The sequence below is a fragment of the Anomaloglossus baeobatrachus genome, chromosome 11, assembly GCF_048569485.1.
Source record: "Anomaloglossus baeobatrachus isolate aAnoBae1 chromosome 11, aAnoBae1.hap1, whole genome shotgun sequence".
In the NCBI taxonomy this organism is placed as follows: Eukaryota; Metazoa; Chordata; class Amphibia; order Anura; family Aromobatidae; genus Anomaloglossus; species Anomaloglossus baeobatrachus.
In genome coordinates, this window is record NC_134363.1 from 152,529,071 (window position 1) to 152,552,365 (window position 23,295).

General features: G+C 45.7%; 1 protein-coding gene across 1 annotated transcript in view; it reads right to left on the bottom strand.

Annotated features, from left to right (window-relative positions):
- The window catches only part of GNB1 (G protein subunit beta 1), a 78,878-nt gene extending 72,501 nt beyond the window's left edge, over positions 1-6,377 (bottom strand). The window contains exon 1 of the mRNA XM_075328940.1: positions 6,004-6,377. The gene's annotated coding sequence lies outside the window, so the exon portion shown is untranslated. The remainder of the gene's footprint in view (positions 1-6,003) is intronic.
- Positions 6,378-23,295: the final 16,918 nt, after the last annotated feature.

Consider the following 23,295-nt stretch of genomic DNA (forward strand, 5'->3'; position numbering starts at 1 on the left):
GAATGCTGCTGGGCAGATCTAGGATGGCGGGCATGAGATCGCACCACCGATATTGGCACTTTTCAAGGGAGAATCCCGCTTGGACCACTTCCACATCGAGAGGTGAACATGGCCTGCGACATCACGTCTACAGACACCTGCCGGGACTTGTGCACAACATCAAGCACCCACGAGTGCATCTTCCTTATACCAATGCAGTAGGCAATGCAGGTCTAACCCTTTAACCTCCATTAAACACACCATTTTTCGAAACTGAATAGGAACCATAGGCCAACCGCAATACTGAAGTCACCCAGCCAACAAGACTATTTCATTGGGTTGTACAGAATTAGGAAAACAGCCGCATTCTTGCACCAGCCCAAAATCTGAGACTCATAGCAGATGCAATAACAAAAGGAATTGTGCACTTTCTGGATTGAAATTTCTTTAGAACCCCTTTAATGAAAATGCACAAGTTTCATTAGGCGACTGCATTATTTTTTATGTTGCAACTGAATGGGGTCACACTGAGGTACCACGACAAGTTGCAAATAATCCAACTGGTTCCGACTGTCGCAATACCTTGCAAGTTGCAACGAGCCCCCCCACTTACATGCAGTGTGTTGCAATCTAAGAGCAGCACGCTGCAAATTTTGGCCACCCGACCAGTTTTCCAGCAACCCCAGCCTATAGGAAGAAACAGATGCTCCTTTAAAATCATAGAAAACCCACATTATTATTTTGCTTCTCAACTAAAAGTCGATCCATCCGTGCGAGGCTGCCGATTGTGGGTTTGGGTGTCAGTTGTGGTTAACAACTCTACAACGCCTAGGTCTAAACTGCAGGTCTGAAATGGTGACATAACCGAAAACAAGCCTTCCCCAATATTTATACAAGCGTGGACAACAATGCAGAATTTAGAAGCAAAGGTACTTTTCCGGGCCTAGGGCTTTCATATTATATTACTTTTTCAAAGGGAATCTGTCACCAGGTTTCTTTCTTCCCCATCTGAGAACAGCATAATGTAGAGACAGAGACCCTGATTCCAGCGATGTATCACTTACTGAGCTGTTTGCTGTCATTGTGATAAAATCAATGTTTTCTCTGTTGCAGGTCCATGAAATGCTGGACTACCTACAGCACGCCCAAGTAGTCCTGTAATGATCTACTGCTGATTAAAGAATGATTTTATCAAAACTACACCAAGCAGCACAGTGACAACACTAGAATCAGGATCTCTGCCCCCTATGCAGCACACCAAGTAATCCTGTAATGATTTACTGCTGATTAAAGAATGATTTTATCAAAACTACACCAAGCAGCTCAGTAAGTGACACATCACTGAAATCAGGATTGCTGGAATCAGGATTGCTGCCCCTACATTATGCCCATCTCAGATTAGGTGGCATAAACCCGGTGACAGATTCCCTTTAACGGAAAACCAGGCTGTGCAATGAGTGTGCATGCCTACAAATAATAATAGAAAAACAATCCTGAGCTCAGCAAAAAAAAAAAAAAAAAAGCATATTCTATGACAGAATAGGAGGATTCAGTCCACAGTCAGCAATCCTTGGCTTAGACCATGTTCACATCTGCGTCAGAATTTAGCATGTTTTTTTATTTATTTTTTTAAAATTGAAAAATGACCCTCTAAAAAAAGACGCGTTGCTTCCTTTTATTTGATTGGGACACCCATTAACCCCCATCCAAAAAAAAAGAAAACACCATAATGACTCTTCCACTTATTTCATTGGAACACCCATAAATCCATGTTTTTAAAATTCACAAACCCCTTTATTATTTTAAGAGCTCTGGTTTCCCCGATGATTGTGCACCCAGAACCATAGACTAGAAAGAATAGATAAAAATGTGGAACAACATTCCATTTGTATTTCAAAATAAGTGGGAACATTCCGTCAAGTTTTCGCCATGTTCCGTGCAAAAATAAAGAAATAAAATGACGCAGAAAACTTTCTTTTTTTTTTACCCTACAAAACTGAAGACTCAAAAGGACAGCCAAGATCTAAATGCCCCTATTGAAATCTATGGGTGTATATGTTACCCCGAAACCTTAATAGGCGCCCTGCATTGATATAATTAGAACTATAGGAAAAAAAAGAGACAATGACTAAAAGCCACAGATATCAGTGCATGACAATATAAACTTACACAACGTAGTGGATCCCAGAGACCCGGCGCTGATCTACTCCATACTGATATAAATCAATGTATGAGAGCGGCGATTATTGCAGATTTACATATCAATCAGATCCAAGCACAAGGGGTAGGGGGGACTGAAAATTATTGCAGGCAGCGCACACCATATCTGCGTGCAGGGCTTATATTTCCCAATCGTGGATACGTACTCCTCCCACCGGCATTGTGTGGTGGAAGAGAAAGGGAGACCAGAAATAGAAATCAAGAGAAAAAAAAATATATATATATATATATATATATATATATATATATATATATATATATATATATATATATATATATATATATATATATATATATATATATATATATATATATATATATATATATATATACACACACACACACACACACACACACACATATATATATATTTTTTTACATATATATTTTATTATATATATATATATATATATATATATATATATTTATTTTTTTTACATATATATTTTATTTATTATTTATATATATATAAAATATATCTATTTTACATATATATTTTTTTATTTATAATATATCTATCTATATATATAGATATATAGATAGATATATATATAGATATATATATTATAAATAAAAAAATATATATGTAAAATATATTATATATATATATAAAATATCTATTTTTACATATATATTTTATTATATAATATTAATATATATATATATATATATATATATATATATATATATATATATATATATATATATATATATATATATATATATATATATATATATATATATATATATATATATATATATATATATATATATATATATATATATATATATATATATATATATATAACAACAGCCGTGCACACGGAACGGAAGAAAAAGCCCAGCCTGCTCTGTGCCGAAACCTGCAAATGGTAACTAAGGGAGCTGCAAGGCCAAGACGGGAAACGAGGCTCTGCCTTGTCACACAAGGAAAAGGAGTTTAACATGTAAAACGAGAGGCAGAGACGCCATCTTGTTGCAGTAACTGGGCCCAGGGTCTGACACTTCCCATTCATTCACCACTCCGGAGCAGACACCTTCTAGTATTTCTGGTTAACCACTCCCCTTCTGCATTGCAAAAGGCATAAAAAAAAGCAAAAAAAAAAAAAGCTGCCCTTCTCCCCCAGGCACAAAGATAAAAGTGGCATCTTGATAAGGATTATACAGCTGTTATCAGCCTGGGCTGTATAGTGACTGCCCATCATGTAGGGGGGCAGGATTTAACAGTTACCAGGCAGCTTCCCCATTTTACAATTTCCTGTCCAACGAAATACACAGAGACCAATAGGGAAGATAAGCAAAATGAGCGGCTAAAGAAAAAATAAATAAATAAAATGGCAGTGAAAGCTGGGAGGAAGGGAGTGCGTTCTGCAGGCAGACAGGGGTTAATAGCCTGCTATTCTGCATCTGTCGCCCGGTATGTCATATCCACAAGAATCTACAAGGGGGTGGGGGGAGGCCTAAAAATGGCAGCGAGAGTCGGAAGAAGGGGCGCATATGATCTACAAGGGGTTAATAGCCTGCCATTCTGTATCTGTCGCAGAGTATGTCTTATATCCACAACAATCGACCATGGGGATAAGGGGTTAATAGCCTGCCATTCTGCATCTGTCTCCCAGTATATCTTATATCCACAATAATCGACCAGGGGGAGGCCTAAAAATGGCAGTGGGAGCCGGGAGGTGCATATGATCTCCAGGCAGTATGGTGTTAATGGCCGGCTATTATGCATTTGTTGTCCAGTACCTCTTATGCACTGTCGACCGGGGAGGTTGGGGGGGGGGGGGGGTAGATGTTTTGCAAAAATAGTTGTGAGCCAGAATATTGGGGGGGGGGGCATCCGATCTACAGGCAGAAATGGGTTAATAGCCTGCTATCCTGCATCTGTCATCCGGTATCTCTTATATGAAGAATGATTGACCAGGGGAGGCCTAAAAATGGCAGTCGTGAAGGAGGGGTGCATCTGATCTACAGACAGAACGGGGTTAATAGCCTATTATACATCTGTTGCCCAGGTACGTCTTATATGCACAATGATTGACTAGGGGAGGCCTAAAAATGGCAGTGAGCCGGGAGGAAAGGGGTGCATTTGTTCTACAGACAGAAAGGGATTAATGACCGGCTATTCTGCATCTGTCGTCCGGTATCACGGTCCGTATGTCGTATATACACACACCGATCGACCGGGGGAGGCCTAAAAATGTCAGTGAGCCAGAAGAGAGGGGGGTGCATCTGAGCTACAGGCAGAGAGGGGTTAATAGCATGCTATTCTCAGTCGTCCGCTACCACAGTCCATATGCACACCAATCGGCCAAGGGAGGCCTAAAAATGGCAGTGAGCCAAAAGGAGGTGGGGGGAACATCTGATCTACAGACAGAACGGGGTTAATAGCCTGCTATTATACATATGTTGCCCGGGTACGTCTTATATGCACAATGATTGACCAGGGGAGGCCTAAAAATGGCAGTGAGCCGGGAGGAAAGGGTTGTATCCGATCTACAGACAGAAAGGGGTTAATGACCGGCTATTCTGCATCTGTCATCCGGTACCACAGTCCGTATGTCGTGTATATACACACCGATCGACCGGGGGGGAGGCCTAAAAACGGCAGTGAGCCAGGAGGAGGAGGGGTGCATCCAATATACAGGCAGAGAGGGGTTAATAGCTTGGTATTCTCCGTCGTCCGGTACCACAGTCCATATGCACACCAATTGGCCAAGGGAGGCCTAAAACTGGCAGTGACCCAGAAGGAGAGGGGGGGTGCATCAGATCTACAGGCAGAGAGGGGTTAATAGCTTGGTATTCTCCATCGTCTGGTACCACAGTCCATATGCACACCAATTGGAAAAGGGAGGCCTAAAAATGGCAGTGACCCAGAAGGAGAGGGGGGTGCATCCGATCTACAGGCAGAGAGGGGTTAATAGCCTGCCATTCTGCATTTGTGGGTCCAGCACCACAATCCGTATAACCTATAGACACGACGATCAACCAGGGGAGGCCTAAAAATGGCAGCGAATCGGTCAGCAGGAAAACAGGGGTTAACAGGCAGCTTTCCGGCATTTTGTCATCCATGGCCGGCAGGGGCCTGGGGGGGCCTACCCTGATGGGGGGGCTCCGCTCCTCTGTATATACAGATATATTCAGATGTTGCTGCCTTCCCTTGCAGGGGTTAAAAAAAAATAGAATCCCCCATTATTTTGCACCCACCGTCTCCAATGCAGGACGTGGACGGTCATGCTCAATCGCGGATTATACACGCGGCATAATTGGCCGGATTAGATAGATTACTAATCTAATTAAAAAGGGAAAAAAAAAACATAAGCAGCAAATCTCACAGCCATGTAAATAAGGAACAGCAGAATCTAACAAAATGTCTCCAGTGAGCCCTCCTCCTACACCTCCTCCTCCTCCTCCCAGGCTTGTGCCCTCTAATACACCCCCACCCACCTAGGATTACTAAATCTGCACCCACGATCCTCCATCGGCCGCCCCCCGGATTGCACAGATCCGCAGATACAATGTATCCACCTGGACGTACAATGTCACCTTATGTATAAATACAATGTATCACAAACAGCAGGGCAGAAAGAAGGAAACAGCCCCCCTCCTCCTCCTCCCTGCACAGCCGGTGGGGGAGGGGAGCTTAAATCTTTAATATAAGGAGAAGGTGGGGGGGATAAGGAAGCCGTCTGCACCGATCAGGGGTCTGCACCGATCACTCGGCCATTTCCGATTGCCCACACGATCGTATCGGGCGACGGATCGGATGTCTTAAAGGGGTAGTGGGGGAGGGGTCGGTGTTACCTGCTCTGCGGCCGATGTGTGACCATCCACGGCGGTGTGTCCGCGCCCCGGGGGCTGCTCTCCGCGCTCTCCTTCCTGCCTTCCTTCCCCCGGAGGCCCGCGGCGTGTTCCGACACTACAGGAGGTGAAGGGCGGCCTGAGGGGGGGACGGGGGTGAGGGGAGCAGGAGACGTGCTGGGCGGTGACGGGAGGGCGGCGGACGCTGCTTCTTCCTCTCGGTTTCCGGTAAATAATCCCCCTTCCTCGGTTGGATGTGGTGTCCGGAGCCCGCGCTGCTGCCGCCGAAGACTAAGAGCGGAAAAAGCCCGCACACAGCGCCGTCCGCCAGATCACACAGCCATCGAGCAGAGATGGGCGCGGTAACCCTGCGGACAGCGCCGGGAAACCCCACGCACGAGCGGGCGGAGCTAATCAGGAAGGAGGGGGCGGGGCCGAGGAGGCGACGTCACGACGCAGCGCTCCGGCCGGAGCACGCCGCTGCATGGAGCGACTGGGAGCAGCTGAGTGTGATCAGCTGGAGAGTGTGTGCTGGAGAGAGGCAGTCACTGGTCAGCAGAAGTGTGCTGGAGAGAGGCTGTCACTGGGCAGCAGAAGTGTGCTGGAGAGAGGCAGTCACTGGGCAGCAGAAATGTGCTGGAGAGAGGCAGTCACTGGGCAGCAGAAGTGTGCTGGAGAGAGGCAGTCACTGGTCAGCAGAAGTGTGCTGGAGAGAGGCAGTCACTGGGCAGCAGAAATGTGCTGGAGAGAGGCAGTCACTGGGCAGCAGAAGTGTGCGGGAGAGAGGCAGTCACTGGGCAGCAGAAGTGTGCTGGAGAGAGGCAGTCACCGGGCAGCAGAAGTGTGCTGGAGAGAGGCAGTCACTGGGCAGCAGAAGTGTGCTGGAGAGAGGCAGTCACTGGGCAGCAGAAGTGTGCTGGAGAGAGGCAGTCACTGGTCAGCAGAAGTGTGCTGGAGAGAGGCAGTCACTGGTCAGCAGAAGTGTGCTGGAGAGAGGCAGTCACTGGGCAGCAGAAGTGTGCTGGAGAGAGGCAGTCACTGGGCAGCAGAAGTGTGCTGGAGAGAGGCAGTCACTGGGCAGCAGAGGTGTGCTGGAGAGAGGCAGTCACTGGTCAGCAGAGGTGTGCTGGAGAGAGGCAGTCACTGGGCAGCAGAAGTGTGCTGGAGAGAGGCAGTCACTGGGCAGCAGAGGTGTGCTGGAGAGAGGCAGTCACTGGGGCAGCAGAAGTGTGCTGGAGAGAGGCAGTCACTGGGCAGCAGAAGTGTGCTGGAGAGAGGCAGTCACTGGGCAGCAGAAGTGTGCTGGAGAGAGGCAGTCACTGGGCAGCAGAAGTGTGCTGGAGAGAGGCTGTCACTGGGCAGCAGAAGTGTGCTGGAGAGAGGCAGTCACTGGGCAGCAGAAGTGTGCTGGAGAGAGGCAGTCACTGGGCAGCAGAGGTGTGCTGGAGAGAGGCTGTCACTGGGCAGCAGAGGTGTGCTGGAGAGAGGCAGTCACTGGGCAGCAGAGGTGTGCTGGAGAGAGGCTGTCACTGGGCAGCAGAGGTGTGCTGGAGAGAGGCTGTCACTGGGCAGCAGAGGTGTGCTGGAGAGAGGCTGTCACTGGGCAGCAGAAGTGTGCTGGAGAGAGGCTGTCACTGGGCAGCAGAAGTGTGCTGGAGAGAGGCTGTCACTGGGCAGCAGAGGTGTGCTGGAGAGAGGCTGTCACTGGGCAGCAGAAGTGTGCTGGAGAGAGGCTGTCACTGGGCAGCAGAAGTGTGCTGGAGAGAGGCTGTCACTGGGCAGCAGAAGTGTGCTGGAGAGAGGCAGTCACTGGGCAGCAGAAGTGTGCTGGAGAGAGGCAGTCACTGGGCAGCAGAAGTGTGCTGGAGAGAGGCAGTCACTGGGCAGCAGAAGTGTGCTGGAGAGAGGCAGTCACTGGGCAGCAGAAGTGTGCTGGAGAGAGGCAGTCACTGGGCAGCAGAAGTGTGCTGGAGAGAGGCTGTCACTGGGCAGCAGAAGTGTGCTGGAGAGAGGCTGTCACTGGGCAGCAGAAGTGTGCTGGAGAGAGGCTGTCACTGGGCAACAGAAGTGTGCTGGAGAGAGGCTGTCACTGGGCAGCAGAAGTGTGCTGGAGAGAGGCTGTCACTGGGCAGCAGAAGTGTGCTGGAGAGAGGCTGTCACTGGGCAGCAGAAGTGTGCTGGAGAGAGGCTGTCACTGGGCAGCAGAAGTGTGCTGGAGAGAGGCAGTCACTGGGCAGCAGAAGTGTGCTGGAGAGAGGCTGTCACTGGGCAGCAGAAGTGTGCTGGAGAGAGGCTGTCACTGGGCAGCAGAAGTGTGCTGGAGAGAGGCTGTCACTGGGCAGCAGAAGTGTGCTGGAGAGAGGCTGTCACTGGGCAGCAGAAGTGTGCTGGAGAGAGGCTGTCACTGGGCAGCAGAAGTGTGCTGGAGAGAGGCTGTCACTGGGCAGCAGAAGTGTGCTGGAGAGAGGCTGTCACTGGGCAGCAGAAGTGTGCTGGAGATTGGCTGTCACTGGGCAGCAGACACATGTAGTGTGACAGCATGGACACCATCGGATAGGAGCACACGGGGCAACAGTATTAATTTGATAAAAGGCTTAAAATACAGGGGGGGGGGTGAACCCCATAAGTCTGCACTGCTCATATGCCGTGGGGACAGATGCACCCTGAGGTGGTCTTCCATCTTCATGCATCCCCTAACACCTGGAGGGTTGTTTCTATGACACGGGGAGACACTAATGTATCACATCGTAGTACTGGATTATTAAAGTATCCTGTGTATGAGTATTTCTGCCTCGCGTCTCCTCTCTTTAGTCCACAACCTGTTTTCCATACATGTAAAATCTGCCACGTTCCGATGTCATAGGCTCCTATTCATGACATGTAAGTTAGTAATTAACCTCCATGATAAGGCTACACGATGACGACTAGTACTATTCACAATCAATGGCGTCGTGACTTCAATTATTCCCCATAGGAAAAAAAATCCCATGGTCAAGAACATTTACTATACTCATGGGATCCCTTACAACTTTATTTTTTACACATATTCAGTTGCAGTCCGCCGTTTTGGAATACAGCGGAATCCGTTAACGGATTCCGCTGTTTCCTATAGACTTGTATGGATGACGGATTGTGCCAAAAGTACCTGCGTTGCTTCCGCTGAGCGGAAGGACCGCAGCATGTAACGTTAATTGCTTGCGTTAAAATGACGCCGAGCGGCGGATTCCATTACATCCATCAATAGTTATAATGGATCCCTATGGTGGCGGATCCCGTTGCAAAGTGCTTTATAACGGAATCCGCCGCTGGATTCTGCTCATTTCAACTGAGCATTACCAGAATGAAAAAAATGGAAAAAAATGAGCCGACGCATTCTGTTAGACGGACGCCAAACGGATGCAACGGGTCCGTTATTTCACAGGAATCAGCTAACGCATTCTTGTGAAATAATGGACTCGTTGCATCCGTTGACAACACAAAAATAACGGATGCGTCAAAACGACACAGCAACGGACCCAGCGGATTCAACCCAACGCAAGTGTGAAACTAGCCTTACATCCTTTGTGTGTCCGTTTTTTTGATGGATCCATTGTGATCTGTTTGTGTTTGGGATATCTCAGTGGGTGTGTCAAACATGCTGGGCATGCTCAGTAGAGAATGACGGAATCCAGCACTGGATTCTGTCATGTGACGGATTACGGCGGAATCCAGCACCATAGACAGCTATTATAGCTTGTGACAGATTGTGACGGAATCCTGCGGAGTGCGTTTTTTTGCCGCTACAAAACGTTACATTCAGTGTTGCTCCCCCTGAGGCTAGTGTCACACTTGCATTGAACGGCATCCGCTGCATTGCGTTGTGTGACGGTTGCAACATATGTGTTGCATAGAGTAATGCAACGGATAGTACAAAAACAACGGAATCAGCTTTTTTTTTACAGTTTTGCCGGCGACAGACTATTGTGAACGATCAGCTGATCACCCGGCTGCCGGTTGATCAGCTGATCGCTCACAGCAGCCGGTCACCGGGTGATCAGCTGATCGTTTGGCCGCCGAGAATGTGTGCGGGGGGCGGAGTGCGGGGTGGGTGGAGCCGAGCGGGGCCATGGCACTGAGGACAGGTGTGTGTGTGTGTGTACATGCGGAGTGGAGTGTGGAAGGGGGCCAAGCCAAGCGGGGAAGTGTCGGGCTCCCTGCACACGTAGCCAGGGTAAATATCAGGTAACTAGGCAAAGCACTTTGCTTGGTTACCCGATGTGTACCCTGGTTACGGGTGCAGGGAGCCAGAGGGAGCATGCGTAGTGAAATCCTAAGGATTCCACTGCTCAAAAAAACGTTACATGCTGCGTTGCTTCTGGCAGGCAGAAGCAACGCAGCGTCGCCCAGCGGAAGCAACGCAGGTCCTTTTGGCACAATCCATCATACATACAAGTCTATGGGAAACAGCGGAATCCGTTAACGGATTCCGCTGTTTTCCAAAAGGGCGGATTGTGATGGATGGAAAAAAATGCAAGTGTGAAAGTACCCTGAGGGTCAGTCAGTAAACGACTGATCCGTCACGCGACGGATGCAACGCAAGGCCATCAGTCACAATCCATCGCTAATAGAAGTCTATGGGGAAAAAACGGATTCCTGCTAAATATTATGCCGATTACTGTAATTCCTCAAGGCAATGGATGCAAAACAACACAAGTGTGAAAACAGCCTTAGAGGGCTCCCATAGACTGCTCTGGGGCCAAATGTCCCCTGGGCCAGAGCCCCTGTCTTTGGTCCTTTATGTAAAACGGTGAGGTCCTGAGCAGGTGCACTTTGATCTGCCCTCCTCACTGGCAGCCAGACTGGCTTGTCAGGTCTCCTTCTCATAAGCCAGATCAGATCTCATACTTTGCACTAACGAGGGGAAGGAGAAAAGGTTTCCCCTTAGTTCCACAAGGACATTCCTGTTGTAGTTGCGGTGCTTGGAAAGGAATCCAAGGGCCGGCACCCGAGTTTACGAAACGCGCAGGCCAAGTGTTTCCATGAACTTTACAGCAACATGTAGATCGACTGTTTTTGAAAGGACTGCTGCTAGGTTATGTTCTTTGCGGTTTTAATGAGCTTAGATTGTGCGGCAATTCATGATAGATACTTGATGTGCGGTAAAACCGCTACTTCTGGTGGATATACCCTCTGATATATTGCATCTCGCTAGACCTGCCCGGCACCATTACCAGGAACTCGTCACAGCTGTGTTTATCAGCTAAAGAAAGCTCATTTGTTTAAATTTGCATACTCTTCAAAATGGAAATGTTGGATCCAGTTTGCTACAGTATCACCAGAGCAAATGCAGCCATGGAAATGAAGCCGTATTTTTTGTTTAAAAGGCTGTATGTATTGTTACACGAAAATACCTTGGTGTGAACGCGGAAAAACGACTATTGCTCATGTAGCATAAGCTTTGGCACGTTAGGCCTCGCTCTCCAGGTATATTTTTTCCCTTTATTTTCAGCGGTGTAGGTATGGGGTGTTTATAGATTGCTATATGGGGTGTTTATGGATTGCTATATGGGGTGTTTATGGATTCCTATATGGGGTGTTTATAGATTGCTATATGGGGTGTTTATGGATTGCTATATGGGGTGTTTATGGATTCCTATATATGGGGTGTTTATGGATTGCTATATGGGGTGTTTATGGATTGCTATATGGGGTGTTTATGGATTCCTATATATGGGGTGTTTATGGATTGCTATATGGGGTGTTTATAGATTGCTATATGGGGTGTTTATGGATCGCTATATGGGGTGTTTATAGATTGCTATATGGGGTGTTTATGGATTGCTATATGGGGTGTTTATAGATTGCTATATGGGGTGTTTATGGATTGCTATATGGGGTGTTTATGGATTCCTATATGGGGTGTTTATAGATTGCTATATGGGGTGTTTATGGATTGCTATATGGGGTGTTTATGGATTCCTATATATGGGGTGTTTATGGATTGCTATATGGGGTGTTTATGGATTGCTATATGGGGTGTTTATGGATTCCTATATATGGGGTGTTTATGGATTGCTATATGGGGTGTTTATAGATTGCTATATGGGGTGTTTATGGATCGCTATATGGGGTGTTTATAGATTGCTATATGGGGTGTTTATGGATTGCTATATGGGGTGTTTATAGATTGCTATATGGGGTGTTTATGGATCGCTATATGGGGTGTTTATGGATTGCTATATGGGGTGTTTATGGATTCCTATATATGGGGTGTTTATGGATTCCTATATATGGGGTGTTTATGGATTGCTATATGGGGTGTTTATGGATTGCTACATGGGGTGTTTATGGATTGCTATATGGGGTGTTTATGGATTGCTATATGGGGTGTTTATGGATTACTACATGGGGTGTTTATAGATTGCTATATGGGATGTTTATGGATTCCTATATGGGGTGTTTATGGATTCCTATATATGGGGTGTTTATGGATTCCTATATATGGGGTGTTTATGGATTGCTATATGGGGTGTTTATGGATTGCTATATGGGGTGTTTATGGATTGCTATATGGGGTGTTTATGGATTGCTATATATGGGGTGTTTATGGATTCCTATATATGGGGTGTTTATGGATTGCTACATGGGGTGTTTATGGATTGCTATATGGGGTGTTTATGGATTACTACATGGGGTGTTTATAGATTGCTATATGGGATGTTTATGGATTGCTATATGGGGTGTTTATGGATTCCTATATATGGGGTGTTTATGGATTGCTATATGGGGTGTTTATGGATTGCTATATGGGGTGTTTATGGATTGCTACATGGGGTGTTTATGGATTGCTACATGGGGTGTTTATGGATTGCTACATGGGGTGTTTATGGATTGCTACATGGGGTGTTTATGGATTGCTATATGGGGTGTTTATGGATTGCTACATGGGGTGTTTATGGATTCCTATATGGGGTGTTTATGGATTCCTATATGGGGTGTTTATGGATTGCTATATGGGGTGTTTATGGATTGCTATATGGGGTGTTTATGGATTCCTATATGGGGTGTTTATGGATTGCATATTTGAGGTGTTTATGGATTGCTATATGGGGTGTTTATGGATTGCATATTTGAGGTGTTTATGGATTGCTATATTTGGGGTGTTTATGGATTCCTATATGGGGTGTTTATAGATTCCTATATGGGGTGTTTATGGATTGCTATATGGGGTGTTTATGGATTGCTACATGGGGTGTTTATGGATTCCTATATGGGGTGTTTATGGATTGCTATATGGGATGTTTATGGATTCCTATATGGGGTGTTTATGGATTGCTATATGGGGTGTTTATGGATTGCTATATGGGGTGTTTATGGATTGCTATATGGGGTGTTTATGGATTCCTATATGGGGTGTTTATGGATTGCTATATTTGGGGTGTTTATGGATTCCTATATGGGGTGTTTATGGATTCCTATATGGGGTGTTTATGGATTGCTATATGGGGTGTTTATGGATTGCTATATGGGGTGTTTATGGATTGCTATATGGGGTGTTTATGGATTGCTATATGGGGTGTTTATGGATTCCTATATGGGGTGTTTATGGATTGCTATATTTGGGGTGTTTATGGATTCCTATATGGGGTGTTTATGGATTCCTATATGGGGTGTTTATGGATTCCTATATGGGGTGTTTATGGATTCCTATATGGGGTGTTTATGGATTCCTATATGGGGTGTTTATAGATTGCTATATGGGGTGTTTATGGATTGCTATATGGGGTGTTTATGGATTGCTATATGGGGTGTTTATGGATTCCTATAGGGGGTGTTTATGGATTGCTATATGGGGTGTTTATGGATTGCTATATGGGGTGTTTATGGATTGCTATATGGGGTGTTTATGGATTGCTATATGGGGTGTTTATGGATCTATATATGGGGTGTTTATGGATTCATATATGGGGTGTTTATGGATTCCTATATGGGGTGTTTATGGATTGCTATATGGGGTGTTTATGGATTGCTATATGGGGTGTTTATGGATTGCTATATGGGGTGTTTATGGATTGCTATATGGGGTGTTTATGGATTGCTATATGGGGTGTTTATGGATTGCTATATGGGGTGTTTATGGATTGCTATATGGGGTGTTTATGGATTCCTATATGGGGTGTTTATGGATTGCTATATGGGGTGTTTATGGATTGCTATATGGGGTGTTTATGGATTCCTATATATGGGGTGTTTATGGATTCCTATATGGGGTGTTTATGGATTGCTATATGGGGTGTTTATGGATTGCTATATGGGGTGTTTATAGATTGCTATATGGGGTGTTTATGGATTGCTATATGAGGTGTTTATGGATTCCTATATGGGGTGTTTATGGATTGCTATATTTGGGGTGTTTATGGATTCCTATATGGGGTGTTTATGGATTCCTATATGGGGTGTTTATGGATTCCTATATGGGGTGTTTATGGATTGCTATATGAGGTGTTTATGGATTCCTATATGGGGTGTTTATGGATTGCTATATGGGGTGTTTATGGATTCCTATATGGGGTGTTTATGGATTCCTATATGGGGTGTTTATGGATTCCTATATGGGGTGTTTATGGATTCCTATATGGGGTGTTTATGTATTGCTGTAAAACTTGGGCCCTGGATCACAACTATGTGCTTTTAGTTTTATGAGCAAATAGGGTCAAAAATAGACATTTTTGCTTTTTTTTGATCCATACAAAAAGCAGACACGTGAACCTGTCCATAGGCTACAGTGTGTATGTGTTCCGCCATCAAAACAACAAGGCTAGAACACATATATGATACTCGGATGTGTGAATGGGGCCTAACATTGTCTATGTTGGAAGAGGTCTTCATAAAGCCGCAAGATGTACGTAAGGTTCCATTGTGACCCACTAGGTATCCTTTGGGCCTTTCTGCCATACGTGTAAGCCCAAATACCGTGTTTTCCCCAAAATAAGTCCTACCCTGAAAATAAGCCCTAGGAGTTTTTGGAGTAAGCCTAGTTGTGGTTCAATAATGAATTGTCCATGCAGCTAAAAAAGTTAAAGATACTGCAGGACACTTCATTAAAGAAAGTAGACACCCCCAAAAGAGAGAAGACAGAGCCTGCAATCGTACTCTACAGACCCCAAACGGGATGCAGAGGAACGCGAGGACCGTGGTGGAACACATCAAGGAAATGGTGTGTAACACACACACATCCGGTGATACTGTACTACTCCGAGGAACTGGCAGTCAGTGGATCCCAAGGACCTGTGGTGGAATGATCGATGCATTCCATCGCAGGTCCTTGATGCATTCCAGCGCTGGTCCTCGCTTTCCAGGTCCCCGGAGCAGTACGGTATCACCGGATGTGTGTGTGTGTGCGTTCCACCGCAGGTCCTCAATGCATTCCACCACCGGTCCTAGCATTCCTCAGCGTCCCATTCAAGGTCTGATGAGTATGATTGTCTACTTCCTATTGCCCACACCTGTTACTTGCCACAGGTGTGTTTGAACGAGTGTCACACACTTGAAACAAAGCTGTTTATCCACAATTTTAGAACGGTGCCAACAATTTCGCCCACTTTTGGAATCTTGTGTTAAATTATGTCCAATATTTTTTTTTTTTTCTGTTGTACTAGTGTAGAAAGGAAATAAACACACACATACAGTTAGGTCCAGAAATATTTGGACAGTGACACAAGTTTTGTTATTTTAGCTGTTTACAAAAACATGTTTAGAAATACAATTATATATATAATATGGGCTGAAAGTGCACACTCCCAGCTGCAATATGAGAGTTTTCACATCCAAATCGGAGAAAGGGTTTAGGAATCATAGCTCTGTAATGCATAGCCTCCTCTTTTTCAAGGGACCAAAAGTAATTGGACAAGGGACTCTAAGGGCTGCAATTAACTCTGAAGGCGTCTCCCTTGTTAACCTGTAATCAATGAAGTAGTTAAAAGGTCTGGGGTTCATTACAGGTGTGTGGTTTTGCATTTGGAAGCTGTTGCTGTGACCAGACAACATGCGGTCTAAGGAACTCTCAATTGAGGTGAAGCAGAACATCCTGAGGCTGAAAAAAAAAGAAAAAATCCATCAGAGAGATAGCAGACATGCTTGGAGTAGCAAAATCAACAGTCGGGTACATTCTGAGAAAAAAGGAATTGACTGGTGAGCTTGGGAACTCAAAAAGGCCTGGGCATCCACGGATGACAACAGTGGTGGATGATCGCCGCATACTTTCTTTGGTGAAGAAGAACCCGTTCACAACATCAACTGAAGTCCAGAACACTCTCAGTGAAGTAGGTGTATCTGTCTCTAAGTCAACTGTAAAGAGAAGACTCCATGAAAGTAAATACAAAGGGTTCACATCTAGCTGCAAACCATTCATCAATTCTAAAAATAGACAGGCCAGAGTTACATTTGCTGAAAAACACCTCATGAAGCCAGCTCAGTTCTGGAAAAGTATTCTATGGACAGATGAGACAAAGATCAACCTGTACCAGAATGATGGGAAGAAAAAAGTTTGGAGAAGAAAGGGAACGGCACATGATCCAAGGCACACCACATCCTCTGTAAAACATGGTGGAGACAACGTGATGGCATGGGCATGCATGGCTTTCAATGGCACTGGGTCACTTGTGTTTACTGATGACATAACAGCAGACAAGAGTAGCCGGATGAATTCTGAAGTGTACCGGGATATACTTTCAGCCCAGATTCAGCCAAATGCCGCAAAGTTGATCGGACGGCGCTTCATAGTACAGATGGACAATGACCCCAAGCATACAGCCAAAGCTACCCAGGAGTTCATGAGTGCAAAAAAGTGGAACATTCTGCAATGGCCAAGTCAATCACCAGATCTTAACCCAATTGAGCATGCATTTCACTTGCTCAAATCCAGACTTAAGACGGAAAGACCCACAAACAAGCAAGACCTGAAGGCTGCGGCTGTAAAGGCCTGGCAAAGCATTAAGAAGGAGGAAACCCAGCGTTTGGTGATGTCCATGGGTTCCAGACGTAAGGCAGTGATTGCCTCCAAAGGATTCGCAACAAAATATTGAAAATAAAAATTTTTTTTTTGGGTTTGGTTTATTTGTCCAATTACTTTTGACCTCCTAAAATGTGGAGTGTTTGTAAAGAAATGTGTACAATTCCTACAATTTCTATCAGATATTTTTGTTCAAACCTTCAAATTAAACGTTACAATCTGCACTTGAATTCTGTTGTAGAGGTTTCATTTCTAATCCAATGTGGTGGCATGCAGAGCCCAACTCGCGAAAATTGTGTCACTGTCCAAATATTTCTGGACCTAACTGTATATATATATATATATATATATATATATATATATATATATATATGACAAAAGCAGTGGCGTAATTAGAGTTCGATGGGCCCTGATGCAAAATTTGGACTTGGGCCTCCTCCTTATATTGGTCAGATGTATGTATATGTATATATTTAGCATTCCAAATCCTATAAAGACATACGAGTTGTCCCCCCCCCCATTATGTAGTAATGTCCCTTATCCTGGTATATATGCTCCCCATCCTGGTAAGTATGTCCCCCATCCTGGCATATATGTTCCCCATTCTAGCCCACATCCTGGTGTATATATAACCCCATCCTGGTAAAACAAAATGTCCCCTTCCTGATATATATGTAACCATCCTGATATATGTCCCCATCCTGGGCCCCTCCTGGTATATACTGTCACTCTCATGGTATCTACTCTCCCCCTCCTGGGGCCCTCCTGGTGTAAACTGTTCCCCTGCTGGGCCCATCCTGGTATATACTATCCCCCTCCTAGAACATACAGTCCCATTCCTGTTAGCTACTGTCCTCCTCCTGGTATATATGAGCCCATACTGGAAAATATATCTCGTTCTAATGCAAAAAAATAACATTGTACTCACCATCTCTGCTTCCCACGTTGCACTGTGTCCTCCTGTGTAGCCAACACACAGTGGCCGGCAGCTTTCATCTGTGTTTGTGCTATTGCAACGCATAACGTTATTGCATGCGCCGCCCTCAGTCACTGGGACACAGCTTAAAGCTGCTGGTTTCTGTATGGCCGGCAGAGTGTATTGCAGTACAGGGACCCGACGAGTCTCTGCACCGTGATGCATTTCAGCTGGATCTGCAGCCTTGGGCGCACAGCCAGCTGAAGCAGGGGTTGGGGCCGGCGGGATCCTTGCACTCCCGGGCCCAATCCCGGTTGCAAGCCCTGCAACGGCAATCGTTCCGCCCCTTAACGAAACATGAGTAACTGTAATAATTTTCTAGAAGAAATACTTCATTTTCTGGAACAATTTCAAGGGTGCCAACTTTTTCGGCCATAACTGTATATTGATTAAAGATGAATGTATATAAGTAATAAGCAGATACTTTTTTAACTGTACTCTGCTCTGATTCACTGTAGGCGAAATCGGTAGAGATGACGATCTTAGTGAATCAGACTGGACGTACTACAGTCAATTTGCTGATGCACAGCAACTATATAAATAATCAATGGAATCGAGTGTTCCTCGAGGGACTGGGGGACTACGACAGGAGAATGTGCTGCACAACTAGGGCTTAAATTTTTGAGCTAAGATTAGGTGGCGATGCCTGCTTTTTTTTGTCTTTAAACAATGGAGACGTCATGGATCAAATTGGCCAATGCAAGTCCTTGAAAAACCAACAAAAAATGGCATCTGTGTTTCAACCGTGTGCTGTGCATGCACTTTTTTCTGCTTAATGGGTAGGAGAACCTTGTAAGGCTATGTGCGCACATTGCTTTTTTTTTTTTTTTTTTTTGACGCTGCATTTTTGTGCGTTTTTTGCCACTAAAAATGCACCCGTGGCAAAAACGCAGCGGGGAAAACGCATTGCGTTGGGCTAAGTTCACACACTGCGTTTTTTTGACGTTGCGTTTTTGTGCGTTTTTGGCCGCTAAAAACGCACCCGCGGCAAAAAACGCATGCGTTTTTACCGCGATTTGGTGCGTTTTTGGCTGCGTTTTGCTGCGTTTTTGATCTCTGCGTTTTTCTGCGGATTTCCAATGCATTGCATGGGGGGAAAACGCAGAAAAACGCAGGAAAGAATTGACATGTCCATTTTTTTTTAAGCTCAAAAACGCAGCTTAAAAAAACAGTTGTGTGCGGACAGCAAAATTGAAAACTCAGACTTTGCTGGGGAAGCAAAGTCATGCAGTTTTGAAGCCAAAAACGCACCCGAAAAACGCGCAAAAACGCTGCGAAAAACGCACTGTGCGCACATAGCCTTTTGCTGCGTTTTTGATCACTGCGTTTTGCTGCGTTTTTGATCGCTGCGTTTTGCTACGTTTTTGATCACTGCGTTTTGGTGCGTTTTTGATCACTGCGTTTTGCTGCGTTTTTGATCACTGCGTTTTGCTGCGTTTTTGATCACTGCGTTTTGCTGCGTTTTTGATCACTGCGTTTTGCTGCGTTTTTGATCACTGCGTTTTTCAAATGCATTGCATGGGTGGAAAAACGCAGGAAAGAATTGACATGACCATTTGTTTTTCTGCACAAAAACGCAGCAAAACAAAACTGCACTGTGCGGACAACAAAAATGAAATCTCATAGACTTTGCTGGGGAAGCAAAGTTATGCAGTTTTGAGCCCAAAAACGCGGTAAAAAACGCAGCGAGCGCACACAGTCCAAATTTTTTTTTTTTTTTTTTTTTGCATACAGGAAAAAAATAAATTGTTCACTGAGAGTAAAAATGGACACGGACCAAACCCCAATGAAAATCAGAGCCAGCTCATTGTTGGAAGACAGTCCTTTATTTTTTCGTATGGTGAAAAAAAAAAAAAAAAAATGAAGTGTGAATGAGGCCTTAAAATGCATCTCACCTGTTTGCTGTAGGAGCAGTTTAAATGATTGTTGAATGATAGCTGCTGAGAAGAAAAATGCATGGCATACAGATGCTAGACGAGAAAATAATAAACACTCGCATGATATACAGAATACTAAACGGATTTCACCCATCCTACACTTCTGGATGAAAATCAGTCTATCATTTGCTCATGTGACTCCAGCCTTAGCAAAAGGATAGGCAGTCCGAAAAATGACACTATCCACTGCCCACTATCACAATACATATTAGACTAGTGACCGAATACCTTGATATTGGCGTATTTGGCCTACATTAGGGTAGTATTTGTGGGGCAATTAGATTCTGTCGAAGATTGCTGAGCACAGCGCCGAACACGGCCATCTTGAGCCTTCAGTATTGATAAATTAAAGGGAACCAACCAGCAGGATTTTCATATATCAAGTAAAGCCATTGCTATACTGGCTCTAGGATGCTGAATCTAACCATACCTTTTGTTCAGAGATTGGAGGTCTTATTTTAGAAATCTGTGCAAGTAAAGTTCCAGCAATGCACTTCTTTTTGATTGACAGGTGCAACAGGAAGGGAATATGTGGGTCGGGTCTTGCTATCTATTCCTGCCCCTGTTCGCCTGCCTGGCATTCTTACCCCTGTTGCCGTCATAGACTTTAATTCAGGGGCAGCAATAGATCACAAGACCTGACCCACATATTCCCTTGCTATTGCACCTGTCAATCAAATAGTAGTGCATTGCTGGAACTTTACTTGCACATATTTCTGAAATAAAACATCCAATCTCTGAACAAAAGGTGTGTATAGAATCAGCATCCTAGCACCAGTATAGCACTGGCTTTACTTTATATATGAAAATCCTACTGGTTGGTTCCCTTTAAGTATATATAGGAATATCCCTTTTATGATACTGCATGAACCACTGTGCTCATTTCTTTGGCATTGGAGAAATGTCATCAGAAAGTAGACAGCCCATTTAATTACACACAAATCACTAGTTAGTATGGACACTTTTCCTTCAACCACTAACTCTTCACTGGAGTAATTTACAGCAATATTTTGCTCTAAAAATGGCACAGTTGTCGCGGCCGGGGAGGGGGGCGCTGCGCTCACCACGCACGGGTCTGGCGCTGCTGCTGCCTGCTGCTCAGTGGCTCGAGCGGTGGGCCGGATCCGGGGACTCGAGCGGCGCTCCTCGCCCATGAGTGAAAGGGGATAGATTTTGGGGTTTGGGAAGTCGATCCGTGACGCTACCCACGGTTTGTGGTGAGGTTGGGACACCACCGCTGCTCTGGATGGGGATCCCGGGAGCGATGACAGGGAGCAGCCGAGATGTTTTCTCTCCCCTCCGTGGGTAGGGGGGGGTTTGGTGGTCCCGGGGCCCGGTGAGGTGACTGGAATGTGGATGGCAGGGTTTGGTGGGGTGCAGGGTCGCGGGGGCAGTGCGGTGCCAGACGGCACGGTGGTACTCACTCAGCCAATAATGTATACGGAGTCTCTGGTAAAACAAACGGCTGGATAGACGGGTCCCGCAGCCGGCTGCAGTGGTCACTCCCGGTAGGTTGGCGGTGGCTGCCTTTCCCTGCACCTGTAGTGTGTTTTCGGCCCGATGGCTTCCCACCGGTAACCCGCTCGCCAGCTTGGATAGGCGCCGGAGGAGCTCCTTTTGCCCGCAGGCTCTGGCCCTGGGAATTGTAGCCTTGGCGGTGACTATATTTCCCTTCACGGTTTGGACGGTTGCCTTCAATCGGGTCTTTGCTGCTGGGAAACCCCGGAGGTTCCCGTCGCTAACAGATTTGACCAGTTTAACGGCGACTCCAAGCCTGGTCGGGGTCCGTAGGTCCTGCCGAATGGTGCTGGCTTTTCTTCTCTCCCCGGTTCGGTACCGGCAGGCCACCGCCCGACCCCAGTCCTACGGTTCCGCGTCGATCAGCCTCTCCTGCAGACGGCCACCACCGTGTGCCAACCTTGCTTTATGTGCCCGGGCCACGTACCCGGACACGGTCAGACTGCTCCTCACTTGCCACTTACTCCTTCACTCTCCCTAACTGCACTCCTTCCTTTTCCCACCTCCAGGACCGTCCGTGAACTCCTCAGTGGGTGGGGCCAACCGCCTTGCTCCACCCCACCTGGTGTGGACATCAGCCCCTGGAGGGAGGCAACAAGGATTTGTGTGTGACTGATGTGCCTAACCGGGGTGTGGGGTGTGTTGTTGCAGTACCTGTGACGACCTGGCTTGTCCAGGGCGCCACACACACCTATAACGTATATGATGCATCCTGCACCAGTTTTTCTAACTATATCTAAAACATATGTCCCCAATTTATCACCACTATTTTGTATGCCAGTTTTTAAGACATGTGCACCAAATTCATTAAAAGTCACAATTTGGCACATCTTTCAGCTACTGTGAACCAAAGAAAAAATGTTCTCTAGTCAAGGTCTACAATCCATTTCTGTTGTCCTTTTCACCACTTTTGAAGTGCAATTAATTTGTTTAGAGAGCTCAGCTCCCGTCTATGCTACGTCCGCTTTTTAAAAAGTTGGCAGAGCCGGCCGGGACTGGCATAAAACCAAAAGTCGCAAAGTGTAATGTGTATGTTCAGGCTTTATTTATCAAGACTGTATAAGGACTTGTTGTTAGTAGCAACCAATCAGATTGCAGCTTTCATTCTCTAATCTGCTCTGGGAAAATGAAAGCTGGACTGTGATTGGTAGTTATTGGTAGCTATAGGCAACCAGGCCTATTTTTCTGTGACACAGTTTCGATAAAATTTGGGACAACAGGGAAGATCAGAGTTCACTAAATGAAGCCCAGAGTCAGTGACCTAACTAGAGTTTGATGGGCCGTGGTGCAAAATTTGGAACTGCCCCCTCCTCTACCTGCATCAGATGTATGTGTATGAATGTATGCATTTAGCTTTCTAAACCTTATAAAGACATACAAGTTGCCATCGTCTCCATTATGTAGTAATGTCCCCCATCCTGGTGTATATGACCCCCAACCTGGTATGTCTCCCATCCTAATAAATATGTCCCCCATCCTGGTATATACTGTCCCCCTCCTGGTATATGTTTTTCTCCTGTGTCCCTCTCCTGGTATATACTGTCCCCCTTCTCTTATATATGTTCCTCTCCTGAGCCCCTCCTGATATATGTTCCTCTCCTTGACCCCTCACGGTATATACTGTCTCCCTTCTGGTATATATGTTCCTCTCCTGGGCCCCTCCTGATATATATACTGTCCCCCTACTGGTATATACTGCCCTCCTCCTGGTATATTTGTTCCTCTCCTGGGTCCCTCCTGTTACATACAGTCCCCATCTTGATGTATACTGTACTCCTCACCTCCCCAGCTCCCACGTTGTATGGCGTCTTCCTCTTTAGCTGACCCGTAGTGGCTGGCAGCATTTTTTCGGCATCCGTGCTATGGCAGCGCAT